Raw genomic sequence first — 23,136 nt, 5'->3', positions numbered from 1 at the left:
AAGAATTTACCCCCGTATGAGCAAAACCGTACTGTATATTTATTTTATTTTATTTATTTATTTATTATTTTGCTAATAATCTTAACATAAAATATAATATATACAGAAAAACTTTAGCTCGCCCCTGAAAGAGCAGAACTCGTGCTCAGGGGCGGATTCCTGAATTGAAATTAATAAGTATACAATACAATTTGTCTTATGTCTACTATACAATTATAGTATATAAATTTAAATTTACAATTTTTCAATTTTTATAAAATCCATATATAAATTTTTTAATTTAATACTAGAACTATTAGAATTGACAAGATTAGGATATTTAAATATAAATTTGTTATATATCCTTGGGCCTAAATTACTACTATGATTAAATACTGTAACAGTGTTGCATTTTGGTTCGAACAATCTCAAAGAATTCATACGTTCTGTTTTATAACTATGAGAATACAATTCAAAATTATTTCGATTTTTATGTATGAATTTTATTAATACAATATAATAAATTTGTCTTACGTTAAGTACATTAAAGTCTATAAACAAATTTTGAGATGGAAAATCAATAGGTTTATGAAGACACATTTTAATTATTTTCTTCTGTAATAAATAAAGTGGATTAAAATTGGATTTAAATGAGCTACTCCAGCCTATAATTCCATACATAATTACCTATTGAAATAAAGTTAAATATATTGTACGTAATAAACTTATTGACAAGTAATTCCTCAATAAAACAAAATAATATACTATTTTACGTAATTTATTACAAAGGTAATTAATATGTTGGTTCCATTTTAAATGATTATCGAAAATTATGCCTAAATACTTAACTTCAGAGGACTCTTTAATAATCGGACATTTACACTGTATAAGACAACAATCAGAATTATGTAATTTAATACTTAATATAGATGTAGGTAAAGAAAAACAAGACAAAATAGACAATTAAAGTAAGCAATAAAATAGCAAAGATTATAAAAACAAGAGCTTATAGGATAAAAAGAAATCATATTATTGAAAATGTTTATAAAATCAATATTCACAAGAATATAAGACTAATTTTTAACAATTAATTATCTAAACCAATGTTAATAATTTCTTCAATTTTCAGTTCAAATTTAATCGTACTTATCTTAACTAAAACAGGGTACTGAGAAATTAATTTGTTGTATAGTTTTAAGTCATTTTTCATACCAGCAATCGTTGAACTTTTGGATTATGTGATTTAAGTTTGAATCTACACATTTTTATTAGGTGCATACCATTGTTTGCTTTGTGATAAGTTTTGTGCCATGTTATAATATGCGTAAGAATACATTACTGCCGTTATTTTATGACAAATCAACCATAAGTAAGTTATTAATATAGGTATATTAGAAATAAAATAGGTCCTAACACTGTGCCTTGAGGCACACCTATATTTATTTTTGTAGTTTCAATATACAGTCTTTCACGTGTTATTACTTGAAGTTGTGATAGGTGGCAAGTCTCTTCGACATCGCGTAAGACTTCTTGCTGTACGAGTTGATATGCTTATAGCGAGGGTCCAAGAAATGTTCCCATTGTTCTTCCTTCATCTGAAAAATTGAAAGAAAGAATATCTTACTGAAGTGTTAAATAATTGTGAGAAATTAAAACGGCCGTGAAAGACTTGCTCATGGCTGCATTACGATTCATTATACTGGTTTTGGGTACCTAACAGCGGTATGAGTACCATTCTGGGCCAGTCTTTTTTAATTATGTAACAACGTTATGATAACTAAAAAATTATACAGAATCGGTGGAATTGGTCATAGTCATGGGTGGGCAACTCGTGCTCTCAGAGTGTCAACACAATCTCAATGCAGGTAGAACGGACCCTGTACTAGCTGTAGTGTCTATGTGCGGTTCTTTCAAGACACAAGTTCGATCGCGTCTGCAGTAAGTGGCGGCTCGTTTTAAGTGAGAAACAATATAATTCCCAGATCATTTCTCTTTAGTTACGAGTAAAAAGAGAATTTTTTTTTATTAAGAAGAGAGGTAAAGTTTGAATTCTATTATACTTTCTTACGAATGACATTTTATGTTACAAATAAACATTGAAAGTTTTAGTAAAGAAATACTGTCTGCATCTGCTTTAGAACAGGTAAAGGTAAAAATGAGATATCAACGAGGTGAGACTGATATCAAATATCATTAGCACATTGTGCGTGCGAGTTACAGAATTGCACCACATATAATCGACTGGCTAAGAACATTTATGGATCAATTTTAAATGTGGTAGTATCGTGTAGAACATAGACAACTTCACTTTCTTTGACTATAACTGCTAAGTTTGGAGAAACAGTGACAATTGACAAGGAATCGAAATTTTTCTGAAATATTTTTGGCTTACGCCGGTAGAAACTCCTGAAAATTTATAGCTCGAATTAATAACAGAACAGCACGCCACTCAGATTCCAGCAAAATCAGGAATCGAACTGTTCGTAATGTTGCCTAAGCAGAATTTCCAAATATATTCTTTGCTTCCATATATATTGTATGTGCTTGAGGCAGAGTTTAATACAAGAAAAAGTGTAAAAGCTCTCAAAGTAAAGAAGCAGCTCAGAAGTAAGCTTATTTCATCTACCGTGACACGTAAAAAATACTTCCTTGAATTTGTTATTATTTGCGAATACAGACTATTACCTTTCTGAGAACAGAGGAATACTCGTTAATGTATAAAGACTTGTAAATTCTAGCGTTCTGAGTTTCAAATAAGACATATAATAAGAAATATTAACAAATAGTGTAATAATAAAGAAGTGTTGCAGCTATATTTATTGTATCTTGAAAAGGTTGTATTCAGTTTGTGTTTCCAGTACTAAACTAATTTACAAAGCTAGAAAATAATATAATTTTGTTATGTGTTCAGGTGTAGTTGTCTAAAATTACTATAATCATTGTACCATGCGTCATTCCGAAATTCAAATCATGGAGTAGATATCACGACCACCTGTATGAGCCGCCAGAGCGCACCGTGGCTTTTGCAGCGAAACTACAAACAATTTGTAACTGCTGCGGCTGACTCCGTCTGCCTTTCTCTCTTTCAAGGTTTTTTTAGCACTTTGGGAGAACGAGTTGCCCATCCATGGATAGTGACATGGTACTGTGGTGATATGAGTCCAAGCATTCACCGCGGGATGACCTAATATTCGTCTTACAACTACGAAAACACACACAAAAAAAGCAACTAATCACCCCAAGCAAGAATCGAATCCACGCATAAAGGCCTAACATGAGGTCTAACAAATTGTTCTTATGCCAAATATGTCCATTTTTTAAAATTGCTACTAAGATTTAAAATCATCCGTCCTCAAGTGAGGTTGACCACTGGGATCCGGAATTAACAAACATAAAAGATAATGGGAAATGAAACGGGCAAAATATGGATTAGATTTGTACTTTAAAACAAAAATTTACGAGTTAATATATAGATGATAGTGTAAAATTTGAAGAGAGGCCTTCAGAATTTCCATTACAATCTTCTGAACCCCATAAAAGGGAATTTTAAAGGATTTAAGGATATTACATGTAAATTTTGGTAAACAACCCCTCGCTCCAAATAGTAAGCCTGTAACATTCCAGTTGTAAAGCGAAATGCCATATTTTTCACTGAGGTATGGAAGACAAGGTACATATTTAGCTCGCTTGTCATTTATCTGCAGTGCTTGATTCATGTCTCGTTCAAAGCAAATCGTAGGATCTAAGACCATCGCTTTCTGGGTTCTTCTATTGATGGCAATTATAATATATAATATATAGCTACACCGGCACGTTAAATACGTCACTGAGTTTCAAGAATAATACTACAGTTGCGTTAATTTGAATGTTTTATTTTTCTTTCGGTTTACTAATGAGGACAATGGGTCTATGATAAAAGCAGTAGTTAATGAAGGTCATTTTCAATGTAATTTTTCTGTGAAGCATATCAAAATACCTCCTACAATAATTGTCGTTTTATTACATACATAACTTTAGATAGTCTTATCGGAAAGTTGTAGACATTTGAAATTACATAATCTTCTTGGTCAACTAATAGTGCAACACAAGAAGACCTTCATCTAACTACAAAACGAAGGAGGAGAACGCATCTCCATAACGGATTTGTTCATTGCAAATTTCAGTGAACCTACAGAGCGGATAATATTGCAGGCATGGATTATATACAAACATTAGGGTAGAGTAGCATAAATCACACCGCTTCCTAAATGGAACCACTGCTACTGTAGTAGTGAAGCATCTAGTGGTATTCTTACAATCTATACCATATGAACTTCCACCATGTCACTTGATTTCTGCCACTTCTTTGTGCTAGCAACGTGGCGATAGAGTATTTAATATAATCGCTCAGGTGGATGCATATTTACCTAACACTTTGTAACTAAATAACGGATTTGTATGCAAAGGCATCCATAATCTTAAGGTGTTATTGGTTAAAAGAAATATTAAAGAACATTTAACTTAGTACGATTTTCGAACATCTGGTGATTATAGTGTAGAATGAAGGAAATAATAACTTATGACGTAGTTTCTTAATTCGCACCAATTTGTAGGTGCTTAATTCGCACCGGTGCGATACGAGCAACTGTAGCAATTCTTACTTACTTACTTACAAATGGCTTTTAAGGAACCCAAAGGTTCATTGCCGTCCTCACATAAGCCCGCCATCGGTCCCTATCCTGTGCAAGATTAATCCAGTCTCTATCATCATACCCCCACCTCCCTCAAATCCATTTTAATAGTATCCTCCCATCTACGTCTCGGCCTCCCTAAAGGTCTTTTTCCCTCCGGTCTTCCAACTAACACTCTATATGCATTTCTGGATTCGCCCATACGTGCTACATGCCCTGCCCATCTCAATTTGCTGGGCCCAACCCCCAAGCTGGAGGACCACCCCTTATCGGCTGTCCACGACTGCTTATTCAATATATTCGCAGCTACCCTCCATATCTGGAGGCCGTCTCCTCTATCCGCAACCTGAGGACGCGCCATGCCGTGGTGATAGGGACCCACAATACATGGACTGTAGCCATTCTAGCCGTACAAAAGAAGACCAAAAATTTTAACTGAACGAGGAATGCATCAGGTGGGTGCAATATCAATTGGTAAAAAGGGCGTTAATACAACAAGTCTGTGTTGTACAAGCGCACCAGATATTTTGTGCCACCTGTGAAAATTTTTAAACGTCAAACAGTACATCCTACATTATCAGCTGGTGTTCTTCCAGGATCGTTATTTGTTTGCTCTGATTCAGGTTACATCAACAGTGAACTATTTATCGAATAGCTCAAACATTTTATTTGTCACTCAAACCTTCCACAGAAAAAAGTGCTGCTTCTGTATGTCCACCTATACGAACAATTCCAAAAATTTAGAAGCTAGATTATCTCGGGAAAATGATGTGTTCCTATTTCAGCTTCCTCGTCATAATACTCATAGGCCCAGCCTTTAGATGTTTCTATCTTCAAATCATTTCAGACAGCTATATCATGAAGCAGTTCTTAGGTGGCTTCGAGATAATCGTGGAGAAAAGGTGACCCAGTTTACAGTTTGAACTGCCTGGTGAAGCACATGGCAAACGTGTAACAATAAAAAACGCATTCAGGAAGTTTAAATGCTACGTAATTTATACTCTATTTTTTCAATTTAACTTGAAGATGCGTTACTCCCTTTCATTAATTTCAATAAACTTGTAACTTGCATTTATTACATTATTCATATTAAATACTGTTCAATATGTTCAATATTAAAAGCTTTCCTTCATCCTGTTCCCTGCAGTTAAAGAGGTGCGATTTAAGAAACCACAGGTGCTATTTAGGAAACTAGTTGCCTTGGCTTCTTTTTTGATAATAATCTAAGTTGGAATTTTCAAGTTAAAGAAACGATGAAAAAAATCTGTTCCTCCTTTCACTCTTTGAGTCGCTTGAGAAACTTCTTGTCTCAGCAACTAAAACTTACCCTAGTACAAACCCTAGTAATGCCGCACTTCGATTATTGTGACGTTTTGTTAAGTGATCTAAGTTCTGAACTGTCAGCCAAGTTACAGCGAGCTCAGAATATGTGCGTCAGATACGTGTGCAACATCCGACGATACGATCACATATCACCGTCCTTCGTAAGTCTCTCGTGGCTCCGACTTAAAGAACGCAGAACTTTACACTCTTTGTCTTTACTCTTTCGAATTCTGCACACCTCAACACCAAATTACCTTTCGTCTCGTTTCTCTTATCTATACTCTAACCACGACGTAAATACCAGATCACTTATCTGTGGCACGCTAAATATACCTCTTCATAGAACATCTTGTTATTCATCATCTTTTACAATATCCACCTCGAGTCAATGGAATTCTTTGTCACAAAGTATTAGGGGCTGCAAGACAACAAACACCTTTAAGAACAGCTTAAAAGATAACCTTCTTAGCATTTCACTCCAATCATACTGATTTAAAATATTACTGACTACACTGTTGCTTTTTTCTTTAGACATCATCCTGATTGTGCTGTATTTTAATTGTCTCGTAATAATCTCTTTCTATTATCTAATATTATTTGAAATATATTAACATTCTATGTATTTTAGTTTAATTCTGCTACACAGTTTATTTCAGTGTTTAATTAATAGTTCATAGTATTTTGTTGTTTAATTCGTAAATAACTCTTGTATACATGTAACTCTCATCTAAATCAAAATGTTGAATTCTTTGTAAGTTCATGCATATGTATATACACTTTTTGCTGGTTGAGTGGAAGAGAAGGCCTTACGGCCTTAACTCTGCCAGCTAAAATAAATCATCATTATTATTATTATTATTATTATTAAATGGCACCATTGACAAGTGCTTCGAAAATGTCATTCTACTTCAAAAATATTAAATAAAATTCAAGGATTATTTTTTTACATGAAAGGTAAATGTTCTGTGAATGTATTTCTGTAAAGGAATGCAGAAAATAAAAATTGTATTGTTCAATAAAAATTATAAATGCTAAAGTGGTGCGATATACGCAACCTTACCCTAATTGAAAAGTTTGCGTATACCACTGAAGATTAAAATTTTTTCTACAAATACAGTAGAACCACTATTATCAGTGGCAATGAAGGGGATGGACTAAACGTTTAATCGAAAAACTCGGATAATCCGTACCATAAAATATTTTCATAAATTAAGTGCATAATACTTTAGCCTACAATTTCGTAATTTACTTCGGGTTCTTGTGTTTACCGTGCTATGTGCTATGGGCTGATTACCTTGTTGGTTTTTTTCCGAGGTTTTCCCCAACCGTAATGTGAATGCAAGGTAATCTATGGCGAATCCTTGGCCTCATCTCGCCAAATATCTTCTCGCTATCACAATCTCCTCGACGCTAAATAACCTAGTAGTTGATACAGCGTCGTTAAATAACCAACTAAAATAAAAAATAAATTGTCTTCGGAAAGATAGGAATAGTATGTCTCATGTTGTAGATTTACATATTTTATGCACTTTATCCTTGTGTTTTTATTAAATGGCGTACAGTTTCTCTTTTCCCAAGCCTCTCAATTATTTGTATTTCTTTTTCGGTAATTAACACAACATATTTTCTTTTACAACTGCGAAAGACAGTTTGCATAAAAGTTATACAAGGACATCATTTTATTTATTTTTACTTCAATTTTTATTGTACCTGAGTTTTTGAATGTACTTCACTCCCACCCCTTCTACTAATGAAGTTCGAACTGTCCTCCACACAGATCTAAGACCGCATATAGTAAACAGCACTGAGTTAGTGAGTACAGTACGTTCCAGGAATATGTTCTCGTTTTCCAGTGACGAAAGAGCTTTCAATATTGAATCATATTTTCGCACAGGTACTGTCCGTTTGCCTACGTCGCATCCCTATTTCCTCCACCTACTTCTGTTCGCCCCTCTGTAAAAGCAGGGCTCTTTTACCCTTTTTTCTGAAAACATTAATTTCTGTTAGGAATTAGACGTTTACGTAATATTATACAACTGTTTAAAATAACTTAAATAAAAGGGCCTCGTTATTAACTGTCACGTGATTTCCCCCCTTTCTACGATCCTGCGTCATAACCACTTGGACGGACAGTAGATAGCATGTCTGAATAATTTTATCTGTGCGGGTCGGGCAGAAGTGAAGATTGAATTTACAGTACGTAAGGTACTCTTTTATAGACTAGGTACAAAATTATTTCAACATGAGTTACTAGTACGAAGGACGAAACTGGTAATTGGAATTAGATGCAATAGTCTATAGTGCTATAATATGCACAAAAGAACTGAAGCCTGTATTGAAATGAACGGCCACCATTTTCAAAAATGTGTTTAAATATCCATATTATGATTATTTTTCAATTGAACTTCATTCTCTATATTGTACGCTAATGTGCTGTAGACAGTATAATATTCACTGCATAATGAATACGTTCGCATGGATAACTCACTTCGTGAGTAAAAACACTTATTGTTAATACAGTACTGTATTTTGATTAAACAAAAACCTAATGAAAATTATCAAATTCAAAATCTCGATATTTCCTAGTTTACGTAAATGGATGAACTACTTTTCTTCCCTCCTATACCTAGTAAAGCGATTTGTTTGTATTTTACGCCAGAATCATCGAACTTCAATCGTGGAAGGAGGTAGCAAACGGTGTTTCCGGCTCTGAACCATTAATCCAAAAGTATAGTCAGGTTAATATTAAAAATATTAGTAAAAATAAAATGATGTCCCTGTACAATACAGCCTCTCGAATAGCAAGGATAAAGAAAGAATAATACACGGGGATAACTTCTTTGAAAGCGGGCAATGACTATTTTACAAGTAGATTAACTATTTGCGGTGCCAATAGCAAAGCATTCCTATTACATACTGTCATACTTGTAAGGGTGAAGGCTTGTAATAACCATACCTATAAAAACTACTCAGAAACATAATGTTCATATTTTTTCTGCAGGAAAAAAAGGAAGAAAAAAGAAAAGGAGCTAGAAAAAAAAAGTCGGATAATCCTACAATCAGTTAATAGGGTGACGGATAATTGAAGTTCTACTGTAAAGTTTTAGTCTAGAGCGTGTTTATTTTGCCTCGTGTCTACTCTGTTTATTCACCTTCACAACTGATGTCTGCAGAGTGACTCCCCCAAAGTCGTCCCTCTTCAGACTATCTGGGTACTTCTGTCCTGGACTCCATTTTCGCGGAGGTGTGAGTATTAGTGGCAGGCGTGGTAAGATCCTGTACACGTCCTGCAGGAGGAACTGATCCTGTTGGTAGCCAGAGCGCACCAGAGAGAACTGACTGTTCAAGAGGATGAGGAGCGACTCCAGCTCGCTGAGCAGCGGATCTTCAGACGACAGCATCCGGGTATCATTAGTTTCAATTGCTGCGTCATTTATTACCCGATTGTCTGCAGCATTATCGAGGAAAACCAACCAGAAGTGAAGCAAGCCGAAGAAATTATTTTTAGAAGCCTGCAAACAACAGAATTTACTCATCAGTCTACGTTCAGCCGAATGGAAACAACAGATTGTTATGTATGGGTATAATGTGTGTTCAGAAATCTATGAACAGCTGAAATCAATAAGCAATGTGTGTCCATAATCCTATAGACAATTGAAATTACAGAGCAGGAACATGTAAAAACCAGGATTTCCCATTTCTTTACAACACTGTATCATTAATTTTTACTTAAGACATTAGATGTACTGTACCATTAACTTTATTTATTCTACTAATACGTACTGTGTTTGTCCCAAGTGTAAAATTAACGTTTCTATTCACAAATACCACTAATACCAACATTATTTTAGAATACGTAATTAAAAACTGCTACTCTTTGACTTTATTGAATGAAGTATTCCGAGCAATATTTCACTTGTAAATAAATAAAAAATAGGTTGTAGCCGCCAAATTACTCCTCAAGGAACGACCACTCATATAAATTGAGGGAAAGAAAACAGAGGACGGACATGGAAAGTTTTCTTTTTTCAATCGTACTATCAGGGACTGGAATGCTTTACCTGCAGACTTACTAAAACCAAAAATGTATTTAAAAATAGGCTTAAGGACTTTACTAATAGACTAGTTAAAGGGTTGTAATTGATATTTTGTTATTTGAAGTGTTGTATCAGTGAGGAAGTGTGTTGTCAGTGAAGTGTGAAGTGTGTAGTGTCAGTGAAGTCTATTGTGTAAGTGAAGTGTGTTTGTGTCAGAGAAGTTTTGTAGTTCATAGTGGTTGTGCAAAGTATTTGAACAGTGAAATGGTTTTGAAGTGTTAGTGAACTCAGGATGGAATCAGTGCAGTGAGTGAGTTGACAATGAAATAAGTGTAGTGCCGAAAGGTACTTGTGTAGGTATGAACATATCATTCTCGTGGGTCTTAGTTCGAACTTAGGGTTAAGATACAAATTAGATTTACTTTAAATGTTATTTTAAGTGATCGTGCTTCATTTAATTTAGGATGCTCCTTGTTATTATTATTATCATTATTATTATTATTATTATTATTATTATTATTATTAAGTAAATCCCGAAAAGACTAAGTATATGATTATGTCTCGTGACGAGAATTTGTACGAAATGGAAATATAAAAATTGGAAATTTATCTTTTGAAGAGGTGGAGAAGTTCAAATATCTTTGAGCAACAGTAACAAATATAAATGATACTCTGGAGGGAATTAAACACAGAATAAATATGGGAAATGCCTGTTATTATTCGGTTGACAAGCTTTTATCATCCAGTCTGCTGTCAAAAAATCTGAAAGTTAGAATTTATAAAACAGTTATATTACCGGTTGTTCTTTATGGTTGTGAAAATTGGACTCTCACTTTGAGGGAGGAACATAGGTTAAGGGTGTTTAAGAATAAGGTGCTTAGGAAAATATTTGGGGCTAAGAGGGATGAAGTTGCAGGAGAATGGAGAAAGTTACACAACACAGAACTGTACGCATTGTATTCTTCATCTGACATAATCAGGAACATTAAATCCAGACGTTTGAGATGGGCAGAGCATGTAGCACGTATGGGCGAATCCAGAAATGCATATAGAGTTTTAGTTGGGAGGCCGGAGGGAAAAAGTCCTTTAGGGAGGCCGAGACGTAGATGGGAAGATAATATTAAAATGGATTTGAGGGAGGTGGGATATGATGATAGAGACTGGATTAATCTTGCTCAGAATAGGGACCAATGGTGGGCTTATGTGAGGGCGGCAATGAACCTCCGGGTTCCTTAAAAGCCAGTAAGTAAGCAAGTAAGTAAGTATTATTAATATTAATTATTCATGTTTTTATTAGTTGTGTTTATTATTAATTGTCATTATTGAGTGTAATTAGTTACCACTGCCACCGGGTATATACCCATTTGCAGTGTGAAAAAATACATACATACTAATATTGGATTGGTGCGTAAGTTCGTAACGTTTTTCTGTACTTTCATTCATCTGCTGTCCATGTATCATAGCAACCAGGTATTTATTTACGCTACGAACTTATGCACCGATCCAATATATACATAAACCATACGAACAATTACCTTAACTAAGAAACATAAACTTACAATAGGCTTCATATTAATATACACAGTAAAAGTAATACAACTCTTTAGGTTTCAAACAGCTTTTTCCTCGGATATAGTACACACAATAAAAAATTGTAATACCATAATTATTAATCCAAAATAAGTACTTATCTAAAAAAATTTCCCTAAATGTTAATCCTGTTTCATTCGATAAGTATCGTTCGGTTCTGATTTTCACTCTTATCGTCAGAGAGATCGATAGTGAAAGATTTATGATATGAATTTTACAATTTTGTATAGCTTAACGAAAGTACGATTATAAATTGAATTAATCTGTTTGGATTCCCGTTTGGTCTGATTGCCTGATTGGTTTTTTGCGAGGTTTTCCCCAACCATAAGGCAAATTTCAGGTAATCTATGGCGAGTCCTCGGCCTCACCTCATTTCATCTCGTCAAAAAATTGTAATTGTAAAATTTATTATGTAAACTTTTGGATACTCATTTAAGAGAAATTGCAAGTTGTATCATAATTTGTTACTTGATAGAGAAAAAAATGTATAAAAACTCATAAAACATTTAGACAGCAAGTGTGTATGATTTTCGTGACATTCCTCCCTTATTTGGTCATTTAAAATACTCATTTACCTTCAATTTCATCATTTCCACATAACTACTCAACGTAAATCCCGCAATTTATGATACAAAAGTTTTGGTAAGAAAATCTCACCCTGCAATAATATTACTTATTTTAGAATGGTACTACTTCTTCCACTTTCTTTATTTAAACGGCTTCCGTCGGGCTTATTTAAGACAGCTTAATTTGCAATTACAACTGAATACCATGTGCTGCCCCAGTGTAATATTAAGGTCCTTGAGATAAGCTAGATGGATGCACTAACCTCTTTCAGAATATAGGTTCTTCTTTCACACTGCCAGTCCAGTATCACTGCCAGCTTGTGATGATCTACTGACAACAATGAAGACATGGTCACGGGTTCGCCAATATTCTGAATCTTCATTCTAACTCCTTTACCCATAAAGGACTTCGTGATCTTCAAGACATCTGGATCAGAAGAGTTACTGTTCACTAAACAGAGCTGATTTGTAAATATTAATTAGTGTTTTACGATAATTTCCACTACTGTCAGATCATGTCCAAAGGGACTGGTACATCACACCTCTTCAGTAGGTTGAATGCACTCACGGTACATGTATCAAATTGTATGGTTCTATGCCCATATTCTATGCCTTGGCCAAAATTTTTGAGAAATGCATTAAAAAGCGCCTTGACAATTATTTGCAAGAATATATGACATTATCATAATTTAAATTTGGTTTTATAAATAATGTGAATACTGAAGATGCTATACTAGCAGTCACATCTGACATAACTAAAGCTTTAGATGAAGGAAAGAAATGTTTAGGTGTATTTTTTGATCTGAAGAAAGCTTTCGATACCGTTAGTCATGAAATTCTTTTAAAAAGTTGGAAAACATTAGAATTAGAGGTATTGCCTTGGACCTGTTTCGATCTTATTTATGCGGTACATACCAACATACGAAAGTAAATAATGCGTTAAATGAAAAAGAAACTGTCAATATCGGCGTCCCTCAGGGAACCGTATTGGGTCCTGTGTTGTTCAGCATTTATATAAATGATTTGTTATTCTTAGATGCTAATATTACTAAAGGTAATATTTATTCCTTTGCAGATGATACCGTTGTCACATTGTCGAAATAAAATTCAATTCAAACGCAAACTTACTAGGCACTTGGTCAGTAATTGAGACTCGTTCAGACATGGTTTCTTGTAAATAGTTCTTTTAATCTACCACAAAATATCTCAATATCCGGTAATTTCATCACTATAGAATTTTGTTATTGTAGGTTTAATTTGTAATTTAGTAAATACAAAAATATTCTTTGTTCTTAACTGCTGTGATAAAATGTCTAGCTTTCATTAATCAGGTATTCTTGTCGTACTTTAATTTTTATTGTAATTGTAATTGTAAATTTAATATTAATTGTAATCTTATTGTTCATGTTATAGTTGTAATCCCCTGGTAGAGGGGCAGAGAAGGCCTGACGGCCTTATCTCTACCAGGTTAAATAAATAAATCTAATCTAATCTAATCTAATCTAATCTAATCTAATCTAATCTAATCTAATCTAATCTAATCTAATCTAATCTAATCTAATCTAATTTATTGGTTGCTGCTGGGAACAAGTTTTTAAAAGGGCTAATATTGGCTTAAATTTAATTAAAAATGGTTAGATTTTAATCTGCTAGCACTCAACATAGATAAAACAACTTTCATTCCCTTTTCTTTAAATAAAACAGGCCTCCCTACAAAGGATAAACAACTATAATTTAAAAATTCATAGCAATAATTGTACAAATATCTATAATAATTGCAATTGTCCTAGACTGCACTCAGTGTACATTTCACAGTGACAATGAGTTACAAAAAATTCTACAAATCCTGGGCATGTGGAATTCTTTAGAAATTAAAAAAAAATCAATTTGCTTTTTTAAATTCTTTTATGGGATTAAATGAATTTAAAGAATTTATATTCTATTCACATAATATGTCAGAAAGTTTTTTAGACCTGTGTATTGCAACGCAAAAATAATGTCAATATATCTATGAAACATTTTGTAAAAATAATTCTGTAACGGCAATTACTGAAGTCTTCACATTTGGTAGACAATATTTATATAGTAATAGTTATAATCAGGGAACGGATTTATATGGACTAAAAATATATGAAATATGTAAATATATATGTAGTTATTTTTACCAAAATATGGAATTAAATATGGATTTTTACCAAAATATGGAATTAAATATGGACTTAAAATTATAAAAAAATGACTATGTACGTTAAATATTGGTACATTTTAATCAAACTAAACAAAAAATATAATGGACGTACCTTATCTTCCAATGTAGTTTCAACAAAACACAATTTTTATTGTCTGTTACCATAACAATAGGTTACAAACATTTCTTTCAAGTGCTGAAAAGTGAATCTTCTTCTATTGTCTCTGAGGATAGATTTATACTGACTAAAAGAGCGTTCGACGTCACAAGAAGTAACTGGTACATAATTCAATTTCACAATGTCTGCTGGGGATAAGTCCAAGTTAATCTTCACTGTTGATTCACCACTCATCACAGCAACAACCTTTTGTAGTTCTTCATATCCAGGGTTTTTTGAAAGTACAGTGTCCACCTTAGCTCTTACTGCATCTGCAACTTTACCTCTACCACGATTCAGTTGTTCCACAGTATTATTTATAATTTCAAAACTTTCAGATAGTGAAAGGTGCCTATTTTGGAGACTTTTGAGCGTTTTTATGATGCATGAAAATGTATGCTGAATGTGAGCTAAGTCATTCTTCACACTTATGTCACAGGTAACTGTTTTCGCAGTATCAATTGAGACTGCATCTTCAGAGTCCAATGCAAGGAGAACATTGTTAATAGAGTCTATATGTTCGGCATAATATTCAACTGCTTCTAGCCATGTACCCCATCTAGTTAAAATTGGCTTTGGTGGCAATGGAATTTCAGGGTACATTTCTTTCAACACGTTAACTCTACTGGGAGCTTTGAGAAATACTTTTTTCACTGATGAAATCAACAAATCTACTTTAGGGAAATTGTCTCTGACCACTTCTGCCACACGATGAAATGCATGCGCCACACAAGTAAAATGAGTCAATTTAGGATATACAACAGATAATGCTTGTCCAGCTTTGACCATATAAGGGGCAGCATCGCTAATAAAGAATAACACATTATCGTACATAATACCCTTTGGCCACAGGATACCCATAGCTTCGTTGAACAGTTTAACTATAGTTTTGTTATTGCACTTTTCTAGAACATCACAATGTAAAAGAATTCGTTCAGAATATTGTTCACTTAACAAACCGATAACTACATTACCAACAAGTCTACCTTCTTTGTCGGGAGTCTCATCAATGGAAACCCAAATTGAACTATCTTTAATTTCATCTCTTATCTTCTGTATTGTCTCATCGTAGATGGATGGAGCATACGTCTTCCTAAGTGTTGACTCATCCGGGATTGTATGTTGAGTATATTTTTCAAGGAATTCCCTGAAGACCTTATTCTTTAGTTTGTAGAGAGGAATATCAGCAGAGATGAGAGAACGGCACAGGTCGATGTTAAACTCAGATCTTACATTCGATGTTGTTGGTTGTGTTAAAAACAATTGTCTCTGCTTGGAATTTAGTTGTTTGTTGGCCTGATGTTTACTAGTTGTAATGTGTTGTTGCACCAGGAACTTTTGTGTAGATGATACTGCACACTGACACAAATTACAAAATAATATTTTATTGTCAGTTGATAAACCATCTTCTTTAAATTCTGAAATGTAACTTGTTAGTTTTGATTTTAAATTGACTGAATGACGTACTTTTGGCATATTTACCGTCTTTATAGTATGATTTACAAAACTGAACCTATGTGTACTCTGACTGGCATTTAACTGTTGAGCTGCACAACTGAAGTCTGTTAAAAATTTTAAATTAAATTAATACAGTTTTGTAACTTACTTTCCCATTGTTGATAGGACTGCTAATTTTCAAATAACTCTGATGTTAAAGGGATTACTGAACATGTGTTTAAATCTCTATTGTTGAAATGTATTTTTAAAAGTTAATGGAATTTTGTTTTGTTTTATTGTTAAACCTAATATAATATGGACTGTTTTATATGAAATATGGAAAATATATGGAAATTAACGAAAATATGTACTAAACTCTAAAATATGGAAAAATATGGAAAATAAAAGTAGGATTTTTCAACCCTACACATTGTGAAACATAAAGATAATGCAAAATATAAATTATATTAGCTTTATAAGTAAATATGTATTTACATATAAATCCTTTCCCTGGTTATAATAATAGTAATAGTAAGACTATCTTAAAAGAGTTTACCTCGTTGCTGGCACAGGAACATCACCACCGACGAGATCTTGTGCTTCGATAAAAATGAATCTACCAGAGACATTGCATTGCCATGGAAAGATAAGCTGTACGTCCAGTGTAAAGAAGACAAAACCAGTATTGCATGTGCTAATCTCATGTTTTCTGCAATAATAATAATGATGATAATAATAATAATAATAATAATAATAATAATAATAATAATAATAATATGCCATACAAAGCAGTATAAGTTATTTAGGAAATGAGTATCGTAAATTTCATGTAACAATACGAGATTGGAAAGTTGTCAAACGAGACCGCAGGCCGAGTCTGATAACCAGTCGAGTATTGTAATATGAAGCTACGATAAGTATATCGTGCAACGTTTTGTCCACTTCGATAAAAAATGTGTTTTAAATCAAATTAATTGCATTACTTTTATTAGTTTTGAACAAGTCTTTTGTGGAGAGGCGATTTTTTATTACTTACTTACTTACTTACATACTCACTTACTTACTGGCTTTTAAGGAACCCGGAGGTTCATTGCCGCCCTCACATAAGCCCGCCATTGGTCCCTATCCTGAGCAAGATTAATCCATTCTCTATCATCATATCCCACCTCCCTCAAATCCATTTTAATATTATCCTCCCATCTACGTCTCGGCCTTCCCAAAGGTCTTTTTCCCTCCGGCCTCCCAACTAACACTCTATATGCATTTATGGATTCGCCCATAAGTGCTACATGCCCTGCCCATCTCAAACGTCTGGATTTAATGTTCCTAATTATGTCAGGAGAAGAATACAATGCGTGCAGTTCTGTGTTGTGTAACTTTCTCCATTCCCCTGTAACTTCATCCCTCTTAGCCCCAAATATTTTCCTAAGCACCTTATTCTCAAACACCCTTAACCTATGTTCCTCTCTCAAAGTGCGAGTCCAAGTTTCACAACCATAAAAAACAACCGGTAATATAACTGTTTTATAAATCCTATTATTATTATTATTATTATTATTATTATTATTATTATTTTATTTTCTTCTTCCTGCAAGAGGAGATTAGTTTGGTTTACCAGTTTTGAACACGATAGCTTTTATTTATAACAGAAGAACATCAGTATTAAGAGAAATAAACAGACATTGTTAAAATGAGTTCAAACGAGGATTCAGATATTGAAAATGCTGCAAACTCAGCAATTGAATGTTTAGCACCAACGAAATCCCGCGTAAGAACCGAAAAGTTTAAGGCTATCAGGCTAAGAAAATATCTCTGAATAAATATCAAACTTCTTTTCCGTGTTAACATATCTGCTTGACTAGTTTCGAAGTCTTGTTCTTCATTGTCCAAAGACTAATCAAGCAATTAACACGGCAAAGAAGTTAGCTATTTATTCAGTGATATATAAGTGTTCAAATTGTACATACAAAAATTAATAACCATCTAGTATCTCTTCAAAAAAGACTTTCACAGATTCCTACTGGAAGCAGATGACAAACGTTTTGATGATCATTACTAGAGCTAGGACACGTATCCACTGAAGAAGAAATCAGCTTACTTAAGACGCGCATAGGTATGCGTGACGTCATACGGCAGAACCTGACTCAGAGCTGTACATTCTCTAGTACGGCAGCAGCACGGACAATTTTGTAGTCGATCCGTGTTTGTATTCTATTCTACGGCTACGTAAAGATCAATAAATAATGTCAGAAATATCACGTCCTGCCACATTAAATACGTTATTAGAGAAATCTGTTAGAGAAATTTTTATTGTAAATTACTTACTGGCTTTTAAGGAACACGGAGGTTCACTGCCGCCCTCACATAAGCTCGCCATTGGTCCCTTTATTGAGCAAGATTAAACCAGTCTCCACCATCATATCCCATCTCCCTCAGATCCATTTTAATATTGTCTTCCCATCTACGTCTCGGCCTCCCCAAAGGTCTTTTCCCTCTGGCCTCCCAACTAACACTCTATATGCATTTCTGGAGTCGCCCATACGTGCTACATGCCCTGCCCATCTCAAACGTCTGGATTTAATGTTCTAATTATGTCAGGTGAAGAATTCATTGTAAATTAAGCATCGCAAACGAAAATTATTAAAGCAATACTGTAATACTGAAGACAGCTCTGCCATAAGCTCTCCACAAAGTTTTTTTTCAAGCAACCTGTATGTAAATTTGTTAATAATTGATTAAATGGCGATCTTATTCGTGTTAATTATGTAAGCATATGCGGCTTACAACTGTTTCGGTGCTATTCGACACCTTCCTCAGAGCCTACTAGATCTCGGCGCTATCTCAACTTCGCTGCCTGTTTTGTGGGTGCGTTCGTGTGATGAAGAGTTATGTCAAATAGTGTGTGTGTTCTAAAATTGATCTGTGTGTTGAGAATTTGATTGGGGTGTGTTTTAGTATGTCTGTATATTTCATATTGTTCTAGTGTGTTGAGTTTTTGGTTTTTGGGTTGTGTGTGTAGGATTTCCATGTCTGTATTTATGTTATTGTATGTGTGGTTAGCATTAGTTATATGTTCGGCATGGATGTAAATTTGTTATTCATTAGATGTAGATGTGACCAAGACATTAATAGTTTAGAAAACACAATTTTCAAATGCTCAATACCCTGCGACTTCTAGAACTTCCTCCCTTAAGGGGATGCGCTACTGAATTTTCTAATTTCTACATTTTAAGAGATAATGTATTGAAATTTTAACAGCATATTATGATCATGATTATGAATTAATCAAGAAAATTTCAATGATCTAAGTCAAGAAATAACTCTTTTAAAAATAAAATTTGAAAATAATACGTTTATTTTGGAAACTAAAACAGGAGTTTTCTATGTTTTTTTATAGTGCATATCATAGCTGAAACACAGGTTGTGGTAATGGAGCATTGGAATTTAGCATGTGAAGAGTAAAATAAAAAAAAACATGACATTTCTTCAAAAACGGTCATTTTTCAGTAGCGCATCCCCTTAAATTCCCGAAGTATCCTATAGGATACAACAGATTAATAGGCTGTATGCTATAATTTTAATAGAATAGAAAAAAATTGGTAGGAGAATTAAAATTGCACAATATTATAATATTGTACAACGCATAAAATATGGACATTGCGATAGTTGTTTTCTTTACGGTCCGACAAGGTTTAATGAACTAATGTGAGAAATAAAGCTTTACCAAATTGAGGGTTAAAAAAGAAAACTGATAGAAAAGCTCCTGAGTTTGTCACAGCATACAATGAAAACCATTTTGTAGAAAAATCCCGGCTTTGCCACAATCGTTAAAATAAGAAATTATTATTTGCTAGTCTCACAAAACACCATCTAGTTTTGAACGTGATCTACAATATCTCAAGTTCGCTTCCATCACATCATGTGATTTGGAGCAAAGTTCACGTACAGCTCCTTGCTTTTTTGACCTCGGCACCAGAATGAGGTAGTGTGGTCGGCATCACGCTCCGACCATCTTTACCCACGGGAAAGACCCGGTACTCAATTTGTTAGGAGGCTAAGTAAACCTCGGGCCATTCTGCAAGTTTGGCAACGAGAAAAACCTGTCATCACCAAGGATCGAATCCCGGACTTTCCAGTCCGTAGCCAGCTGCTCTACCAACTGAGCTACCCGACAGTCTGTTTTCAGTTACACAGAACTAACAATTATTATAATGTAAACTAAATTTACTTGTTGTATATTATACAGAGTGATTTACATAGAACTGACACATTTCTTTCATTAATTGTTTCAAAACGAATTGTGCTAGCGACAACTTATTATACCTAAAATGTAGAGGAATTTTGGGAGATTGTTTACCTCTATAGCAAATGTTGAAATGTCCTCCATCCTGCATAAGGCACAACTCAACACGTCGTTCCATGTTACTGGCCACTCGTTGGAGGACTCTGTTGTTAGCTTTAATCTCCTGTGTGATGATGTGCTTCAGATCGTCCAATGTCTGGGGACGTGTGGCGTAAACCCTGTATTTTAAGTAACCCCATAGAAAGAAGTCCGGCGTTGTCAAATCCGGAGATATCGGTGGCCACAGGTTCCTGGAAATTATTCGGTCGTCACATAACCGGATAAATGGAACCATGCTTCATCTGTGAACCATGTGATGGACAATATGGCAGGATTTTGCACAATGAACGTCTGAAACCAACGTCAATAATTCAATCTTTTATCCTTATCTGGTTCCTGTAGCTGATGAACAACCGTAACCCTATATGGCTATAGGCTCTCTGACACATTGAGTAGGTGTACCCTGTCTCCTGCGACAAACGTCTTAATGATTTTTTGGGTGACTGCTCCAGTCGTGCTCTTACGTCAACAACAACCGTGGGAAGCCTAGATGAACGATGCTTGCCCTTTTCACTCACCAGAGATCCAGTTGTTTCCAATTTGTTTACCAGTCCCAGTATTGTGTTTCTTTTGGGAGGATTTCGAACACCAAATTCTCTCTCGTATGCCCTTTGAGTAGCTGTGGCCACCGAGATCTCCGGATTTGACAACGCCGGACTTCTTTCTATGGGGTTACTTAAAAGACAGGGTTTACGCCAGACATTGGACGATCTGAAGCACAACATCACACAGGAGATTCAAGCTAACAACAGAGTCCTCCAACGAGTGGCCAGTAACATGGAACGACGTGTTGAGTTGTGCCTTATGCAGGATGGAGGACATTTTCAACATTTGCTACAGAGGTAAATAATCTCCCAAAATTCCTCTACATTTTAGGTATAATAAGTTGTCGCTAGCACAATTCGTTTTGAAACAATTAATGAAAGAAATGTGTCAGTTCTATATAAATCACTCTGTACATTTGTTTCACATCACTGGTTAATATGCGTACTGTAGTTAGCTCCTTACACACCCCTTATCTCTATTGTTTACAGTTCCAGGCGTCTCCCACCATTCCTACCAGAAAAGCTATGCTAGTTACGAGCACACATTGCAAGCATCGATATATTTGGCCTAGTTCTAATCATTACCGGACTACAGGGACATCATTTTATTTTTACTAACATTTTTAATATCAACCTGGCTATATCTTTGGATTAAAGGTCTAGAACCGGAAACACCGTTTGCTATCCCCTTGCAAGACTGGAGTTCGATGATAATGGCGTAAAATACAAATCACTTTACTAGGTATAGGAGGGAAGAAAAGTAGTTCATCCATTTACGTAAAGTGGGAAATATCGCGAATTTGAGTTTGATAATTTTCATTAGGTTTTTGTTTATTAAAAATACAGTACTGTATTAGCACTTAGTGTTTTTACTCACGAATTGAGCTATCCATTCGGACATATTAATTATGCTGTGTATATTGTACTGTTACAGCACATTAGCATACAATATAGAGAATGAAGTTAAATTGAAAAATAATCATAATATGGATATTTAAACGCATTTTTGAAAATGGTGGCCATTCATTTCGATACAAGCTTCAGTTCTTTTGTGCATATTATCGCACTATAGACTATTGCATCTAATTCCAATTACGAGTTTCGTCCTTCGTACAAGTAACTCATGTTGAAATAATTCTATACCTACTCTATAAAAGAGTACCTTACGTACTCTAAATTTAATCTTCACTTTTGCCCTATCCGAAAAGATAAAATTACTCAGAAATGCTATCTGCTGTCCGTCCAAGTGGTTTTGTCGCAGGGTCGTAGAAAGGGGGGGGAAATCACGTGGCAGTTAATTACTTAACGAGGCCCTTTTATTTAAGTTATTTTAAACAGTTGTATAATATTACATAGACGTCCAATTCCTTACAGAAATTAATGTTTTCAGAAAAGAGCTAAGAAAGTCCAGCTACTAGACTTTACAGAGGGGCGAACAGAAGCAGGTGGGGGAAACCGGGATGCGACGTAGGCAAACGGACGACAGTACCTGTGCGAAAATGTGATTCAATATTGAAAGCTCTTTCGTCACTGGAAAACGCGAACATATTTCAGGAATGTACTATACTCACTAACTCAGTACTGCATACGCGGCCTCGGTTCTGTGTGGAGAACGGTTGGAAGTTTACTAGTAGAGGGGGTGGGAGTGAAGTACATTAAAAAACTCAGGTACAATAAAAATTGAAGTAAAAATAAAATGATGTCCCTGTAGTTGCGTAATGAATGTGTTTAAAACATTTTTATTAGTGATGTAAAGTCCATATTACATAATCAAAGTGGATAAAATAAAATAGACCTACGATGTCATTTTTAAGTTACGAAAAAGCTTGCAAGCAGAATGAGTACCAACAACGACCAAAGCTTCTCTAGCTAAGCATGCGCTAAAGCTCTTGTTCAGAAAAGCAGATTAAATTATGAAGTAATTATACAGGGTGTGGGGAGTGTGTCATTACTGTAACTGATGATTATTCATGTTATAACGAAGAACTAATGTCGTCACAATTTTTTTCTAATTGCAGTATTTAAGTAATTATTAAAGTTTACAATATTAAACGTTTGACAACGTTGTTGAATGAGGAGGAGGGGGTTTACAAGTACACAGCACAGCTTAAGCGGGTACAGAGATACCGGTACAAAACAGATGCTCTGTTTCGATGCAGGGACGGACCAGGCCAACTGTTGTTTACATAAAACGAGCAGAAAATACAAACTTTCAATCCCATTAATAGAAGATTATGATAAA

Source organism: Periplaneta americana, chromosome 15 (genome assembly GCF_040183065.1).
Source record: "Periplaneta americana isolate PAMFEO1 chromosome 15, P.americana_PAMFEO1_priV1, whole genome shotgun sequence".
NCBI lineage: Eukaryota > Metazoa > Arthropoda > Insecta > Blattodea > Blattidae > Periplaneta > Periplaneta americana.
This window is presented reverse-complemented; position numbering follows the sequence as displayed.